Source organism: Ascaphus truei, chromosome 6 (genome assembly GCF_040206685.1).
Source record: "Ascaphus truei isolate aAscTru1 chromosome 6, aAscTru1.hap1, whole genome shotgun sequence".
NCBI lineage: Eukaryota > Metazoa > Chordata > Amphibia > Anura > Ascaphidae > Ascaphus > Ascaphus truei.
The window spans coordinates 35,936,133-35,954,294 of NC_134488.1; the positions used below are offsets into that span (position 1 = coordinate 35,936,133).

The 18,162-nt window shown below is 38.8% G+C and overlaps 1 protein-coding gene across 1 annotated transcript in view; it reads left to right on the top strand.

The window, feature by feature from the left end:
- The first annotated feature begins 246 nt into the window (after positions 1 to 246).
- The window catches only part of LOC142498034 (uncharacterized), a 115,233-nt gene continuing 97,317 nt past the window's right edge, over positions 247 to 18,162 (top strand). The window contains exons 1-2 of the mRNA XM_075606543.1: positions 247 to 544; positions 2,519 to 2,606. The gene's annotated coding sequence lies outside the window, so the exon portion shown is untranslated. The remainder of the gene's footprint in view (positions 545 to 2,518; positions 2,607 to 18,162) is intronic.

Genomic DNA, 18,162 nt, shown 5'->3' on the forward strand with positions numbered 1-18,162 from the left:
TCCACGGAATTCGCAACCCGGATCCGGCTTTGTGGTCTAAGGTCGGTGTATATCTATCCCCACCTCAGCCCCGCGGTCCGGTCCAGGTTTGTGGTGAGCATAACTGAGTGCTGCTATGAATGATATGCAGTTTCCCTTGGGTGCCTCATGATGTTGGATGGATTTCACAAGAACCGACATCCTTAAAAACTCCAGTTACTTGTAATAGGATCCCTTTTTATTGATAAATCTGGTGCTGTTTTTTTGCCCCGGTTTTGCAGTCGAGGGATTTAATAACTTGCCATCCTTTTCCTCAGTCTGTCATTGAAATGCAAACTCTCTGTATTAGATCCTCTAAAGCTCAATGTGACGCTTATCTTAAAGCCGCAGGAAAAGGGAGCGGTCAGAACATTGAAACAAAACAGATGAAAATGTTTGAGTCTATGAAAAAATGCGTCTAAAAGCAGAACAGATTTTTAAGAAATGAAAGTGAAATTCAGTTGAACGTTTATAAAAGTCTGTGATCTCCTCATAGCTCCCACACTCGTGTCACACCCGTGTGCAGGTAAGTACCGGGAGCGTGCAGGGGAGATTCACTGATAGGGAGGAGAAATCTTTGCATTAATGCAGAAAAAATGTTCAGTGCGGATCATTGTATATTTTTGGGGGAATTTCAGCTTTTCTGACGTGACGCAGATTGGTTGCGTAGAAGGTAACGGCCTCATTATATTTTATTGTTATGCAAAGTTAAAGATAAAGAAAAAATAACTGTCATATTATATATCATATGTGCAGCACTCAACAACTACTTCACTCCTACTGACGCTCCTTACAGGGACAATTCCCCTGTATGTTTATTTTGTAAGAGTTTATACTGTGTAAAACAGAGACGCTGAATGGGAAATGATATCAGGCAGTCCCATATCATAGTTACAAAAGGGACTGTACAGATTGTGTGGTTAACGAAACCCTATTATTAACTACTAATATACAGTCGGACATAATAGGTTCTGTGTTCATTAGCTTTTACTGTATGTTTAACAGTTTTAAATGTGCCAGAGCTATAGAAAATTTGAGGCATCTAATAATTACATGTGAATCTAGATGTGCCTCCTGATACATGTCACTGCCATTAGTACAGTTTTAGTATTAGTTTTACAAGGGAGGGTCCCTGTAACTGTAACCTCCACGCTTTGGGTTATAACAGTCTGACTACAGCTCAAGAAGACAAAAGGTGGAAACACTTTGACTTATCACAGATAAGATTAAAAAAATAAATCTAAAACATCTATATTCTCCTCAATATCCGACTAGCACCCTCCCTATCCACCTTTAAGACCTATCTTAAAACACACCTCCTTAACGAAGCGTATAGAGAGCTCAGTGGCTGATACTTTACACCTCATACTTAACCTTGTCCCCCTGCAGACGCACTTACCAGAACGCCCTCCTACTGTCTCTGTACGTTCTTCCTATTTAGCACTTAGATTGTAAGCTCATCGGGGCAGGGACTCCTTTTCCTAATGTTACTTTTATGTCTAAAGCGCTTATTCCCTTTATATTTTATTTGTATTATTTGTTCTGTTATATTATTATGTCAGGTGTATTACTGGTGTAAAGCGACATGCACAATAACGCCGCTATATACAGACAGACACATTTTATTAAGGAATTTTTATCTTCTTGAAGTTCATAAACACAGAAATACTCATCTCGTGTTTCTTTCTGCCCCTCTGCCTGAGATTGTATGTATGTATGTATGTATATCATGTATGTATGTCTCATGTATGTATGTATGTATGTATGTATGTATGTATGTATGTATGTATGTATGTATATCATGTATGTATGTCTATCATGTATGTATGTCTCATGTATGTATGTATGTATGTATGTATGTATGTCTCATGTATGTATGTATGTATATCATGTATGTATGTATGTATATCATCTATGTATGTATGTATGTATGTATGTATGTATGTATATCATGTATGTATGTCTCATGTATGTATGTATGTAAATCATCTATGTATGTATGTATGTATGTATGTATATCATGTATGTATGTCTATCATGTATGTATGTATGTATGTATATCATGTATGTATGTCTATCATGTATGTATGTATGTATGTATATCATGTATGTATGTATGTATATCATCTATGTATGTATGTATGTATGTATGTATGTATATCATGTCTGGATGTATGTATGTATGCAAGTTGCAAGGTGATTACACAGCTACTTATATGGTAAGGCTGCACTTATAGTGCCGGCGACGGGACGGCGCCATTGCGTCGCGGCAAAATAAATGCGTTGTTGACGTTGCGTGTGCTTATAGTGCACGCGACGGCGACATAGTAACAATGCTACCAAAAAATGGGCGACATCATCGGTCGCATCGACAGCACTATGAGCGTGGCCCTAGATCTAAATCGGACGGCTCTTTTTATTGTGTGTTTAACGGGCTACTTTTTTAACTTTTGTATTTACTTTTCCATTTGCTATTTTTCTTTCCTCTTCTCTTCGGCAGCAGAGAGTTATTTTACCTGAAACCGGAGGGGAAACTGTAAGAAGCGGAGATCCCGTCTTTTCTGTCCTGTTTGCCCAGAATAACTCAGGTGAGCTCCTTTGCATTATACACCTTCAGGTGGGTATATATCAACACAACACTATAATCTACTGGTGTATAAACCCAACACTATAATCTCCCGGTGTATCAACCCAACACTATAATCTCCTGGAGTATCAACACGACACTATAATCTCCTGGAGTATCAACACAACACTATAATCTCCTGGTGTATCAACACAACACTATAATCTCCTGGTGTATCAGCACAACACTAATCTCCTGGTGTATCTACAACACTATAATTCTGTGGTGTATCAACATGACACTATAATCTGCTGGTGTATCAACACGACATTATAATCTCCTGTTGTATCAGCATGGCACTATAATCTCCTGGTGTATCAAAATGACACTATAATCTCCTGGTGTATCAACACGACACTAAAATAATCTCCTGGTGTATCAACACAACACTATAATCTCATGATGTATCAACACGACACTATAATCTCCTGGTGTATCAACACGACACTATAATCTCATGATGTATCAACACGACACTATAATCTCCTGGTGTATCAACACGACACTAAAATAATCTTGTGTATTAACACGACACTGTAATCTCATGATGTATCAACACAACACTATAATCTCCTGGTGTAGCAACACAACACGATAATGTCCTGGTGTATCAACACAACACTAAAATAATCTCCAGGTGTATCAACACGACACGGTAATCTCCTGGTGTATCAACACGACACGATAATCTCCTGGTGTATCAATACGTCACGATAATCTCCTGGTGTACAGATGCAGCGGCCGTTCGAATAAATCTCGAAATGGAATTTGTGGATCCTCACAAGTTTAGTCGCATCAGACTAAAGGCGCCCGGCTAAACACAGCAGCTGTCCCTGCTGTGGGAGTCCTTCCCGGTCTGCCTGTCTGTAATAGACGCGTGATCGCGGGAGGTTTATTAAAATTCTAACATTACAGTAATGTAGCAGGGGGCCTACGGAGCTGAACAAAGTTGATTTCAGCCTCGGGACCTGAGTTACAGGCTCCGTTATGGGGTGCTGGTATCCCCATGTTAAAATCCACGTGGGATGTAAACAAAGCAACTGCAACTAACGCTCGCGCTTCCCACAAACAAGACAAGACCCCGGTACTGAGGTGCGAAGGTATAAAACCACGCACCTATTGCAGCGGTGGCGTGCATGGTAGGTGGATGGTCAGCGTAGCCGGGTCTGGGTTGGAGAGAGTGGGTTAATCTGTATACTTGCCGGGGTCTTGGATAGCAGAGTAGAATGGTCGTAATCCGATAAACCGTGGTCTGGGATTAGAGATAGGAGAATTGTCGGTGTCCGCGAAGCCGTGGTCTAGGATTGGAGAGGTATACGTAGTCGAGGGTAAGCCGAGGTCGATATCCAGAGAGGATTCGCAAGACAGGCTGGGTCAGTACACGAGAAGACAATCTGCAAGACAAGACTTGGACCAAGGCACAACAGGCAGGACAGCACACGGCTACGAGTGGTTATGCTGAGCAAAGACTGATAGACTGCAGAGGGGGGGGGAGATGAACGATGAGGCAGTTTGTTTTTTGTAATATTAATAATAATAGTAAAATGACCAACGGTTGCCACAACCCTCCCAGTTTACCAATGCCCCCCCCCACCACCACCACCACCACCAGCTCTACACAAAATAATCCCCTACCTCCTCCTGCTTCATTGATGGACATTTGGGAGAAGCCTCACCCCTGCTCTACAAGCCTGCTCTTCCAGCCCTCTGATCTCTATCTAACGAAAAAACAGACACTAGCTAAACTTTTAAAAAATAGTGAAACTATTCATTTAGTGGTTAAATCCTGGGAGTGCCTGTTTTGTCTTTGATAATTAACCCTTTTTCATGAGCACATATGCCTCTTTTGTATTGGTTGTGCCTGCCTCTCTCTCTCCGTCTCATATACGCACGTGTATATAGATATGCATGTGTTTGTGTTTTGATGGCATACTTTCTTCATGTGTAAGTATATAAGGAAAAACAATTAACTTTATCTCTTCCTATTGCATCGGTGTATGTATAAAAAGTACTGTTTTATTTTTCTAGTAAAAATGGGCAATGTATTGGGCTACACGGATGACGTATGGGAGGAGGAGTCCTTGCCGGGCTACGAAGAAATCATCCTTCAAAGTCAAGATGTACCAGTCAATGGGAGGATCTATGTCATGTATCACGGCACAACTGTCGAAGCAGCTAAAGGAATCATCAAGAATGGATTTAGACAATCAGAAGATGGCATGTTAGGCCCAGGGGTGTATGTTAGCAGAGATAAAGATAAAGCAGCACGGTACCCTCTAGATGATAAAAGTGACCAGGTTATTTTAAAGCTCAGAGTGAACGTAGGTAAGGTTAAGAAGATAGACTATCAGGGCCACCCCCTGCAGGAGACATGGCATGAAGAAGGCTATGATACAGCCTGGGTGCCTGAATCCTGTGGGATGGTTAAAAGTGGGTTAGAGGAGAATTGTTTATGGGATCCCAGAAGGATTAAGGTGGTCGCTGTTGTTAAAGCACCTAGAGAGGAGCAACACTTTCTGAGGGAATTAATTAAGATGTATAGAAAATAAAAGGCCAGATGGGCATATTCTGTCACTTACTGCTAATGGGTGATTGAAAAATAATTGATCATCAGTTTCTCTTTTTCTATGCAGCTATATGTTCTGTCACTGCCAGTGAATGTATGGCCCATATCGTGTAAACAGTCTTCTGCAATAAGACACCTCCCGGCGCTGGAAGACACCTTACAGCCTTTGACTTGATGTCTTCCAGCACCGGAAAGGTGTCTTCTCGATGAAGGCTGCTTAGTAAATATGGCCCAAAATGTTTTTAAGACGAGCCTTTGATTTCCTGCGTTATTAGAATCATCACTGTGATGTTATGGCTTTTGCTTTATAAAATAAATGTATCACAATGTACACTTCCTACAGCAGAAATATTGTGTATTTCTATTGTTAAAGGTGATATATATATAAATATATATATATATATATAAGAAAAAATAGTCAGCGCTAAAAAAATGTACAATGAATATTTATCCTAAACAAATAGGAGATATTGATCAACACAACAAAGTCCCAGTGTATAAAGGATATAGCTTCTGTGGAATAAACCAATTTCCAAATCGATCTAAAAAAACAAAGAGCAGAAGTGCATGTCCCATAGAGTAATATTGTTTTAATACATATACTAGGTTGAAGAAACCTTAAAAGTGCACACTCACAAACAATGCGTGATAAAATCGCAATGTTGAAAAACCGGTGGGAAACTCTGCTTGGCTGTATTCAAGGAACCGCACAGGAGACAAGAAGGATCAGCTCCCTGCTGCAACCTCCCGTCTGGGCGGCCTCCGTCAGGCTCAGTCACAATGTAAAAACTGACCCAGGGGAGCAGGAGAAAGGCTCTAGCAGCGCCATGAAGAGAACAGCATTTGGCGTCCAGCAGCAGATGTAGAAGCCGGCAAACAGCTGAGCAGGGGAATCCCAGATTTCATCCGTCATTCGGGGGTGGGGCTAGAAGCAGTGCGATATATGACGTGATTACTGGAATCACCAATCATCGCATAGCAAGCAACTTACTCAGGGCATACAATAGCAGATTCTCTCTCTCTCTCCCAAGAAAAGGCAGTTTATAATTGCATGATCAAACTGACACTACTGCAGGTTCTTAGGTTAACCAGCATATTGAAACACATTCATTTGTTGTAAAGGGCTCTCTTACCCATAATCCACCTCTGTACTGAGCAAGTGTCTGAATGTATCTTCTACAATTTAAACCGCCAACCTAAATGAATGTGACTACTAAGTCCATCTCACTTTGGGACATTAGTAGACCTCAAAGAACCTTATGTGAAATGATGAAAATCCGACCTTTTTTTCTAATAAATTATTTTGTTGCCTTCAGGAAAAACAGCTCGGTGCTGCCTGGTGGGGGAGACATGGAGAATAAAGAGCGGGAGTTGTCATATGACTACTTTACTGCAGGTTTTGGGCCTTGTTAAATAATAAAATAATAATTAAAAAAAAACAGCTAGGAAAATCTGCTTTTTTTATGGCATTATATGGAGCTCCTTTTCCGAATATACTGGGGGGACCTTTAAATGTATATATTTATAGGCATTAAATGAATGAGGAACACATGACAGATAACTGGATACAAAAGGTCAATATTCAAAGTAGGATTCTAAATCAGCCTAATATAGATATATTTTCCACATAGTCAAGAAGAGAAAGGGACAGTTACAATCTCAAGGGCCTGGATGCAGGTACTGCTGTTCTTTGCAGTGGGATGTCATGTCTCAAGAGGGCAATTAGAAATTCTGATTGGGGGGTGCAGTTTTTACCAGCCCTCCCCATCGACATTATGTGACACATTGTTGTTATGACGTCACTGCATCACATGACGGTGCGTTGTTATGGCAGCACATCACCATGTGATAACTTTGCATCATTCAAGGGCACGTTGTCATGGCAACAGCGTCACAAGACACTGCGATGTTGATGAGGAGGGCTGCTCCTATAGAGGCCCCGCTGTCTCCCTCGGCAATCAGTTGCCTTGCGGAGGTGAAGAGCTCAGGGCCTCTGTAAGCGCGATACCAATTCCTCGGGGTGCAAATGCAGCCGAGCAAACCCCCCGGTTGTGCCATAGTTCTTCAGTACACAGTAAAACACAATAGGTAGCGCTAATAAAGAAATTATTATATATACATATTATAAAATACAGAAAAAGGAAAATATAATATAATAATATAAAAAGCAGCCTAGATACACCTCTGACCCCTAGTCAGATAATAGCAATGGAACTGTAATGGTATTAATGGCGCTAACAATAATATATAAATATAAGAGAATGAATATACAACCAGATGGCGAATGGCAAATTCAATGATGATCTCAGCAGACGGTGATCAAACATGAAATATAAGAAAAGAAAAACATAGTATAATACTGTACACACTCAAGACAAACAAACAATGACTAACAATGTTGCTGAACCACACAGCTGACTAAATAAAAAAACATTTAATATATCATAAATACATGTATAAGACAAATATGACAATATTATAGGTCCCAACGATATCCTGTAACTGGCGGAAATGCCCGCTTACCGGAGCCTAGATGGTAATAGGCAGTGGATAATCAGAGAGTATCCCCTCTCATAGAACGCTGGTACAGCTCCTGCATGTCTCTCCAGCGTCTGCCACGTGTAGCTATATGCTGTCAGTGGAGTGAGCGTCCGTCCACGCTGTCACAGAGGCAATTAATTGCACGGAAAATGAGAAACTAGACCTAAAAATCAATTCTGTCTTCTGCCTCTTTGAAACTGTCTGTAACCCACAGCACGAGCCCACTCCTTTTTTCATTGAAGGTTACACAGGAATTTGTTCTGTTCACAACTATGCAGGTTAAAATGTTGCTATTGCAACATTAGAATTCTAAAATTGTTTTCAATTAGTTTTAAAGTAATTAATGTGGATTATAAAAGTTTTTAGATTAGTTAAAATAATTAAAAAGATTATTCTTATTAAATTAATTTTTGTAGGAATAAGAATTGGATTTTTGGTGTCATGCAAAGTTTTAAATTAGAAAGTGTGTATATTTTGTCAGAAATGGCAAAGCCTCTAAAAGAGATGCAGGCATTGGCTAGAAAAAGGTATAGACTAAATAAGTAAGAATTACAATTTTCCCAATCTAAAGTTAAGATATGCAAACCAAATTTCTAATAATGTCACAGTCCATCGGTGCACTCATTGTTCTCAACAGAAAGGTTTTTTTTTTGCCTAAAAGAATCCAGGATAGTCATATCTGATCAGTGAACACACCTAGGTACAGGTTCAAAAGTTGGGAAATTCAGTTTTCCTTAAAAAAGTTTTATTAGATTCTCAAGTTTAAATATAATAAAATGATTGTTTGTTTGAGTGATTCTTGTGTCCGTGGTAATATTTTTTCTTTTTCCCCCACAACAATAAGTGGCTGATTCAGGTTTTTAATACAGAAAGCAGTCTAGGCGCTGGCAATTCATTGTCATGCCCTTCATACTGTACGAGCTGTAAAAAACAAACCTGAAATATGCTAATTAATTGTATCTGGGTGAATCCTGTGTGTAAGTTTTGAGTGAGAGTTAAATAATGGGGATACCGGTTTATTATATGCATATAAAATTAGTATCCAGGAACTTGCAAGTGCTTACAAAAATAAGAATGTTATTAATTGCTCGCAATGAAATTAATTTTTTTTAAAGGTGTACACCCATTCATTACAATGTAAAGTGATCAATGCTGGACAAAGAAGAGTTTGGGAATCTGTGAAAGGAGCAGGAGGAAAAAAATGGGCATAAGCGGAAAAGATCATTTGATCTTTACTATTTTTATAATCAGTCTAGTTACTGGTAAAATTTTAAAAATTCATTCATTGTGGCCACACGAGTGAGATATTAAAACAAGGCGATTTTTTTATTTTTCCCTCTGCTCAAATCTAGATAACCACACATACTATATGGGTACATATAATTAGGATAAGTGAGAAATATGTGTTTTTTGTTATTTTTGTAAAGTTGGTTTGTTATGTATTTGCCATGGAAATTTTAGCCTGCAACAGGCTGAGAGAGAAGCTCCATTTTTAAATTCCAAGTTGCTCAAGACAGTAGGTTAAAGGTTTTTTTTCTGTTCGGAGCAGATTGTTTAATGTAATATACACAAGAGTAATGTTTTAAGGGTGTTGCAGTGATACAAAGAGTGTGTCACCAGGTATAAATAAAATGTATGGTTATAAAAATGAGTAGTACTGAGTATTTTGTTTGTATACTGTCAGTGTTTCGCAGAGAGTGCAGTACAGAGAATTAGTGTGGAGTCCAATATGAAATAATTTTTCTACTGTAAGCTTAATTGAATGTGTGATGTATTTTATAATTTTTTACTATTTTCTCTCCAAACGTGTCCCATTTTGAAATCCTTAACTATAATTTTTCATTTTAAAGAATATATTTTGGAGAAATCCAGAGTTCATTTGGTATATTGATGTTTCCTGGCAGAGTGATACAGCAGGATAAGTTGATGGTAAATTATATGTTTTAGAGTATGAGGTTTTAAACGCAGATTTTATATCTAAAGTTTTGGGATTTTTAAATCTAAAGGGTTCTCTATTGTCTATTTTTATTAGAAGCAGTAGCAATTGTTAAAATCGCTGTATATAAATTTTAAAGACTATTTCCCATAATTTTTGTAGTATAAAGCCGATTGTGGGAAGCAAGGAGGGCTATTTATAATGGTGTATGTTTGGACAGGACTCAATAGTCTCTCGGTCTGGCTATTGTTTTTAATGTTATATATTGTTCACATAGTAAATGGGTTATATGTGAACAAGAGAAGGGAGATATATGGAGATAATATAAAGTAGGTAAAGCTATCAAGCCTGTGTAGAGAAATTATTTTTTGCCCATGAGGCCCTTTTGGTAATCTATAGACCAATTGCATTGTGTTACCCAGGAGTTTGTATTTTTTGATATGTATTGGTTATGATAGGTATTTTTAGGATGAGTTAAGATCTATCTCTGTCTATATGCGGATGCAAAGACAAGGGGCAAAGAAAATGTTACAGGAATTTAGTCATAGGCATAGATAAGATATTATCTACTCAGATATAAATGAACTCCCTATGAGAAACTTACGGGAAGTATCAGTAGTTCAAAGGAACTAATTATTAAAGACTATGTTATTTGTAATGAAATAATTGGAAAGTATTGTATGCACCTAATAAATATTTTTGCAGTCTCTCTATACACAGGTTAAAGTTACAGGTCAACGTTGTACAGTTTCCATACAAGAATCTGAAAGTGTATCTATTCGAGTTTGGAGATTGGATGATGGTTACATTTTTAAAAGAAAACATGCATTACAGCCCAGCTGGAAGGGCCCGGCCATACCGAGTATTGTTACAACGGAGGCAAAGCTCACTTTCCATGTGACTCATTGTAAAGTGGTTTCCTCTATCAAAGAAATTTAAACAAATTTTTTTAAAGAACCAAAAGACATTTATACAAGTCTTTAAAAGAACTAAAAGACATTTATACCATTTTTTATGGTTGAAGAATCAAAAGAATAAGAACTTTACATTTTTATATATTCATTATAGCTGAATTATTGTATACTAACCTTGTATTTTTATGTTTTATATTTTAGATATTAACATATAGTTTAGGATTCTGACTGGAAACTACTAAATAGATCAGTGGGTCCTGGTTAGGTTATTATTAGGGGTATTTGTATTATTATTTTTATCTGGTAACTAAATGTTAGGGGTACAAAGATGAAAAGGGTTCCATATTCTATTATATCTATGTGTGTTAGGATATTGGAAGATAGAAGAGGAGAGAAATGTGTTATTAGATTTAGTATATACTGTAGGATGGTCTTAGTATCAATATTATATTTAGTTATTTCGGTATATATATATATATATTTAAGTGCTGTAGGAGGAGTGAGCTATATACTCATATCTATATTAAGGTATATATCATTAATGTGTTTTATAACCATTTATATAGAAGAGTTGAACTGGCAATGGTTTTATATGTTATAGTTAGATAGATTTTTCAGTATAGTACAGTATATCTATTCAGAAGATAAAGACCAGAGAGATAGAATGTGGGAATATTTTGTTTGTTCAGATTACCCAAGTCTAGGTACTCAAATTTGATTATGATATATAGGTATATCAAGTGTAATTACACTATGTATTGTGCAGAAGATTTTATTTTTAGTTTGGTACAGTTAAAAACGAATGTAACTATAAGAGCAGAAATGTTTGTGTAATGGTGGAGAATAATGTTGTACCTATGTACCTGACAATACGGCTAATATTATATATGATATACTAGGTATAAAAAGAATAGTGTCTAAGTTGGAAGACTCTTTGAAAAGTATTCTATAGCAGGAATTTGGGATTTGACACATGGTGTAAATTACTAGAAGCGAAATTTGTGTGTGGTGCTGATTATATGTGTATGTGTGTTTGTTGTTATAATCATTGTTATCTTTTGCGTTAAAGGATTGATCACCACTCTAACCGTTAAAGTAATTCTCTCCATGCCTCTCCAAGAAGATATACATGAAGAATAAACAGAAGTCTCTCTTGTACAATAATATCCTCCTGATGTGATCCAACAACAAATAAATGCTTGCCAGGAGAGGGAAAAACAACTACAAATGGATAAGGAGTGGGTGAGATTCCAAGAGATTGATGATCCGGACCGAGGGTTACAATAAAGAAATACCCTCTACAAGGAAAGGATACTGTGTTTGCCAAGAATAAAGTTATACATTTCTCACTGAAGATTTTGAAAAGTATAAGAGGGACTGACAAAATAATATTGCTGAAATGAAGATACTGTTGATATATATTATTGAAATGGACTGAGGGGGTCTCTGGAGAAGGATTGAAAGTGATGTTCAGTTTCCATTTTGTAAAGTTAGTTATGTCTAGTATCCATTTTGTGAGTAAGAATGTGTCTGGTGTGAATGAGAGAGTTTCGTTTCTAAGTTGATTTACGATTGTGCCTAAAGTAACGCCCACATTCCTAGTGAGAATACCTGGAACCTATTCATAGCTGTTTTGAGGCTAGTTCTAACCAGGTTTAATGAGCGGTAAAATGAATGGTTTAAGAATTAAGGAGTGGTTAGTATAATCTGCCTAGGAACAGTTTTAGACAAAGGAACCAAAAATGTATAAAGGTTGCTGCCTGGACACTGCCTGGCAGAGAGAGTCCTGTAGACTTTTGAATGAGTATGATCATACTATACTATGTATTGAAATAAACTACTTATTATCAACTGAACCCTGTTTGTCAAGTTGGAACATTGACAATCACATTAGCGGTTAGCTGCTAGCGTAATGAAGCTGGCTGTCATGTTATTTGTATTATCTAGGATTGGAGCAGGGGGTCTCCGGAGACCCCCGGCATCAATCCCATGCAGTAAAAATACAATAAAGTCTGTGATATGCAAATCGCGATTCTGATGTCGCCACCCTTTAAATGGTGAGAATAGAACGCGAGTCTTTATCGAACGTTGTGCATCTCTTAGTTTAGTGAATAGCCGTTACTGGCAAAAAAATAGAGTTTGGGCATTTTTTCCGCTACCGCACTTCTTATATCCAGATTGTTAAAGAATAATTCTAAATATTTCTTGAAAAAGTTAATTCAATCTTGGCTCCGCTATGAATGCTATGCAGTCTCTTATCACTCAGGTGCTGAGCGCTGCTATGAATGATATGCAGTCTCTTATCACTCAGGTGCTGAGCGCTGCTATGAATGATATGAAGAATGTTAAATGTCTATAAATTCTCCTTTTCTGTAGATTCACTCCAGCATAACAGAATTCAGCATTCTTGTTGTTTGCACACAAAACAAAATGTTTATTTTGAAAATAATTACTTACATACTGTCACGGTAGCTCAAGCTTATTAAGACTTTTAATTACCGGGATCATTGATTGAGCAAGCAGAGAGATAAAAATAAATTGCGTTTATTCACCTAACAAACGTACACAACTATGTTACACAAAAGTACAGTAAAAAGACACACTTACTTTGGAAACTAGGATAACAAAACTAATCTTTCCTACAGTAATTGCAAACACGCAGCAAAATATTCCAGGCTACGTCTCCTTCCTGTAGCCTCTTGCTGTTGAATTCTGGTCACTTATCCTCTGAGAAATTATGACGATTTACTCAGAGCTGGAACTTCTCAAATGGGACTGAATCTCAGGTGAATCACACGAGATGGAACTGATGGGCTCATGAAAAACTTAGATGGATCTGATGAATCTTAGATGAATCTAATTCTCTGACTGAGTGCATAACTTTTAAAAAAACTCCCAAAAGTCCATCCGGTCAGTCTGCAGCGAATCACTGTGTGGGAATTTTCTCCCTGGCTAATGGGCATGCTCCGTCAGTAAAACAGGTAGCCTGGCAGAAGCTTCAGAACAGTGACTGAGAATGTGCAACAAAACTGTCATCTTCCCTCACCACTGGCCACTTGCCACATGCCCTCAAGATTTCTTAATGAATGCCTCTCAGTCTAAGTAGGACAAATGTCCCTTTGAAGTGAGGATACCGTGTTCCAATTAGCCTTTCTTGCTAACACCTCGAGGACAAATGTCCCTTTGAAGCTATTAGTCATAAGCCCCCGCTGGGACTTTAAAACCTAATTTACACCGTTTTATTCTAGCATGAATTAAACATTTTCCTTATCCCCTCAAACTCTCAGCCACATAGGCACCGAGCCTGCTAGCCATGACTTCTAAATCCCACAGTTCACCCCCAGAGCATCAACATATATACACATTAAACTATACCCATGTAATGTAATATATTGTGGCCTGTCTTATGTGTGGTAAAATATACACATTCTGCTGCTACAATGTGTTACAGTTTTTTGATGCAGGAAATAGAGAGTAACCTAAACAGTTCCCCTTACACTCGCCTTCATCTCTTACACACAGCAACTGGATCTTTAAACATATTTCAAACCACTACAAACCTAAACCTCTTATTTTAATAAAACCAACCTCAGTCTTATACCAGTATTACTCCTTGATAAAGGACCCCCAGGTCCGAAACGCGTAGGAGGTTCCTGTTTGTTCCCCAAGGGGGTTGCCTGTCCTCCTGCATGCACGAATAAAGAATAGCAGTTTTATCCTACTCCTGGCTCCCTGGCTGTGCGCCATTCGTCTTTCTTTTGCCTTCACCTGGACTGTGGATCCCTTTATGGCTGGCACGCCTGCTCTACACCCCTGGAGATGACGTGAGTGGGTTTCTTTATGGGTTTAGACTGTCATAGTTAAGTTGGACAACTGTCATTATGCTTACAAAAGTCTATGTTGTACCCACCCACTCCCACTGGTATCCCCAGGGTTTTCATTCATAGTCCACCGAGTTGGATGGATTTCATCTGGGTTGAGCACCCTAATTTTTTCTACCTATTCAGTCTTATACCTGCCTGGAGTGTGGGGATATACATTAACCCCTTGTGTCCCATTTTTACCTTTTCCTGCTCTGTGCTGAAGCAGGGCGCCCTAGTGGTGAGTCGCAAGAACGGTTTCAGGGTGGGGGTCTGCCTGGAGCCCTGGGTTTCCATGTATCCGAGAATCTCACTTGATTCCCAGATACATTTCTGGGGTAACTCATAACTTGAGAACCCCGATACTTAGCCACAATCTGTAACAGCTTTCTCCGGCAAACCCACCCTGAAACTTACCCCCTGAAAATCTCCCGGTCCCCGCACCTGTGGAAATGGTAAAAAACACAAAAATGGCAGTTGTCTCATATTTTTCACACAGTCACAGTAAGGCTGAGTCTATAGGGACTTCAGCCGTTCGGAGGCGCGCAGAGGCTGAGGGAAAGCGGGCGCTTTCCCTGGCCTTAGTCCATATGCCGTCCGGGGGCGTGCCTGGGGGCAGGCCAATGATGTCACAGAGCTGGTTTGCCCTCATTGAGCGAACCGCTCACGTGACCGGCCCTCTGCTCCCTTCAGCAAATTTAAATTGGATTGTCAGCTATGCTTCCGCGTGCGCGAGCCCCTGCTAAAGCTGCTCTCATTGCGGCTGCAGGGGCTCACTGCCAAGCGTCAGCGCGGGTCAGCGACTAAGTGCTGACCATGCCCGCGGCCTAATGCATACACAAAGCCGGGGCCCAAGAGCTGACATTCTAGGACCCCAAAACATGGGTCAGGTGTAACCAAATGGGCTTGAGCTTTATTATAAGCCTAGTTTTCCCTTTCCCCGCCACACATACAAAAATAGTAAGAATGGCGATGATGTTTCAAATAGATTTATATTCTTAAGAACAGTTGCATGAATTAATAGATGTTAATGCCATAATAAAACTTCTGTTTCCTCCATCTTGGTTTTAACCTTCTCCGGCCTGGTCTCCTGCCTTTCACCTTCCTTGCCTTCCTCTGGCCTTTCTTAAAAACTTATTAAGCTCACTGCTGTATTTATCCAGATAATATTCCTTGAATTAATTTTCTTAATATATATTTCTATTCCAAATTAGGTCCTGCAGTTTCAAACTATCATCTCATAAGAAACAGCACACGTATTCTATACATAGAATACCAAATACAGTCTGGACTGGAAGATTCTCAGAGCTTTCGTCATAGCCTCTACTCAGCTAAAGTCAATAATTACTCAATGTCAAACATAAACTGGGTTTCTGCCTACTCAGACCTTTTAGGACAGCAGCACCGTGAATATAACTCTATAACTGAATATACAATCAGATTATTTATATATAATATAAATATATATAATATATATATATATTATATATATAATATATATATATATTATATATATATATATATATATATATATATATATATCCATTTTTAACATGGTTCCCTATAGGCTTAAGCTTGCTGCATGGTCACAGCTTTGAGCACAGCCAGGGTTAAGGTGCATACCCAGAAAACCACCCACAGGCAGCTGTTTCGACCTTGATGGGTCTCATCAGTGTGGGGTTGATTTTACTGGGAATGCAAGAGAGGCTTATGGGGTAGGCCAAACCATAATACTGAGTTAAGTTATGGTGAGTTAAAAAAGTGACAAAAACCCTCCACAGGAAAGCAAATATGCAAATATAGCTGTATGCTCATCTGCATGTCTTAGGCAGGTCTGCAACCCCGCCTTTCCCCATTATCACCCAGCATACAGCACTTCCACTGCAGCAAGGGATTCTGGGAAATGACATGCAAATGAGCATACAGTGTCACTTTTTGCCTCAATAACCATTTTTAACATGGTTCCCTATAGGCTTAAGCTTGCTGCATGGTCACAGCTTTGAGCACAGCCAGGGTTAATGAAAGTCAAGACTATTATACTGTATACGTTAACATTCTGCCTTTGATAACAGATTCATTCATTACAATATAATTATTGCTAAATTGGATTTCTTACAGCCCCCCTAAATTAGATTGTAATAGAATCACTATAAATCATTCAAACAATCATACATATCACATTAAAAAAATTAAACAGAATGTCAAAATACAGCATACCTCTGAATTACCCTTCCTTCACAATACACATTACCAATAGTTGAGAAACAGTACATCATTTTATAACAACATACAATGATGAAGATAAATGAAACACTTATTTCCCAATACTGATACATTATAACAGTTTTGTTTAAACTTTGCCCACCAAGTTCTCTTTTAGTTTACCTTGTTCATGTTGAAAAACAATTTCTCTTTTTAATTGTTTTTGTAACATCTGAAGTAAACCTTCGTCTTTTTTTAATTTCTTCAGTCCATTTCTCCCACTCTTTTATTTGAGCTGTATTAAATTGTAATGGAATCATATTTACATCTCTCGAGAATGTCTAAATATATTCCTATTGGATTTCCTCCAATACAATTCAATTCTTCAAACATATGTTTTTATTGTTTCAATGCAAAGTAACATGAATGATAAATAATCTTGACCTGGTGTAGTAAACAAATTTTTTTTTCTTCCAATTTGACTTTCATTGTTTTTTTCATGCATACAATGTATCACAAACAATTGTCTCAGGAATCAACTTTAACCTTTATCTTTTAACAACACCAAACATGTATTGGACACCAACTGAGGGTAACATGCAATCCACAAACATGCCTTACCAGACGGACGAGACAATATACAGACAGGGAGGAAGGGATAGGTGGGGGGGAGGGGAGGGGAATAGGTGGCCGCCGCCATTGTGTCCACAATCTCGAACTCCTGGCTTCTTACCTATTCACCGGGCTCCTGTATAACTTCTAATCTAATCGTCCGTCTCTATGTGGTCGCGGACCCTGCACTGTTAAAGGAGAACGCACCTGTATCTATCATTGTAGGATTGCGGAGATGCTTACCCCCGGGATGTCTGTCTGGGCCAGCCAAGGCGTCCAGACTTTTAGGAAATTTGGGCCGGTGTCATTGACCAAACTCGTCAACTGTTCCAACCGGCAGACGTGCCAAATTCTGTTCCTAATCGGTACATCCGATTGTTTCCACAGTGCTGAGATCTCGCACCTGGTGGCTGTTGCAAAATGAGCGATTAATTTGTGCGACGCATTTGACAGACCCTGGATCCGTTTGCCCAATAGGAACAGCCACGGGTCCAGGGGGATCTCCAAACCGAGTATCCTTTATATCCAATCTGTAATTTGTTCCCAAATCGGGACCACCTTTGGGCAAGACCACAGCATGTGTTGTAGATCCGCTATCTCCCCGAGAAACGTGGTGTGTGTGGTGCTCAATAATTGAACAAAGTTCCACATATAATGATTTTGACGTTATGAAACCATAATTTGGTTGTCCGGTGATGATGGAGTGCCCCTCAACTGAATATATTATAACTGAGTTGTTACTGAAGGGGAAGTGACAGGTGGAGTCAGTTTAGACAACCACAGTGATGTACACAGTATAATCACCCAAACAGTATAAATGTAATGAAGGAACAATGTCCATGGACAACAGGATGTTAACAAGGCTCTGCGGCACTTTACCTGCACCA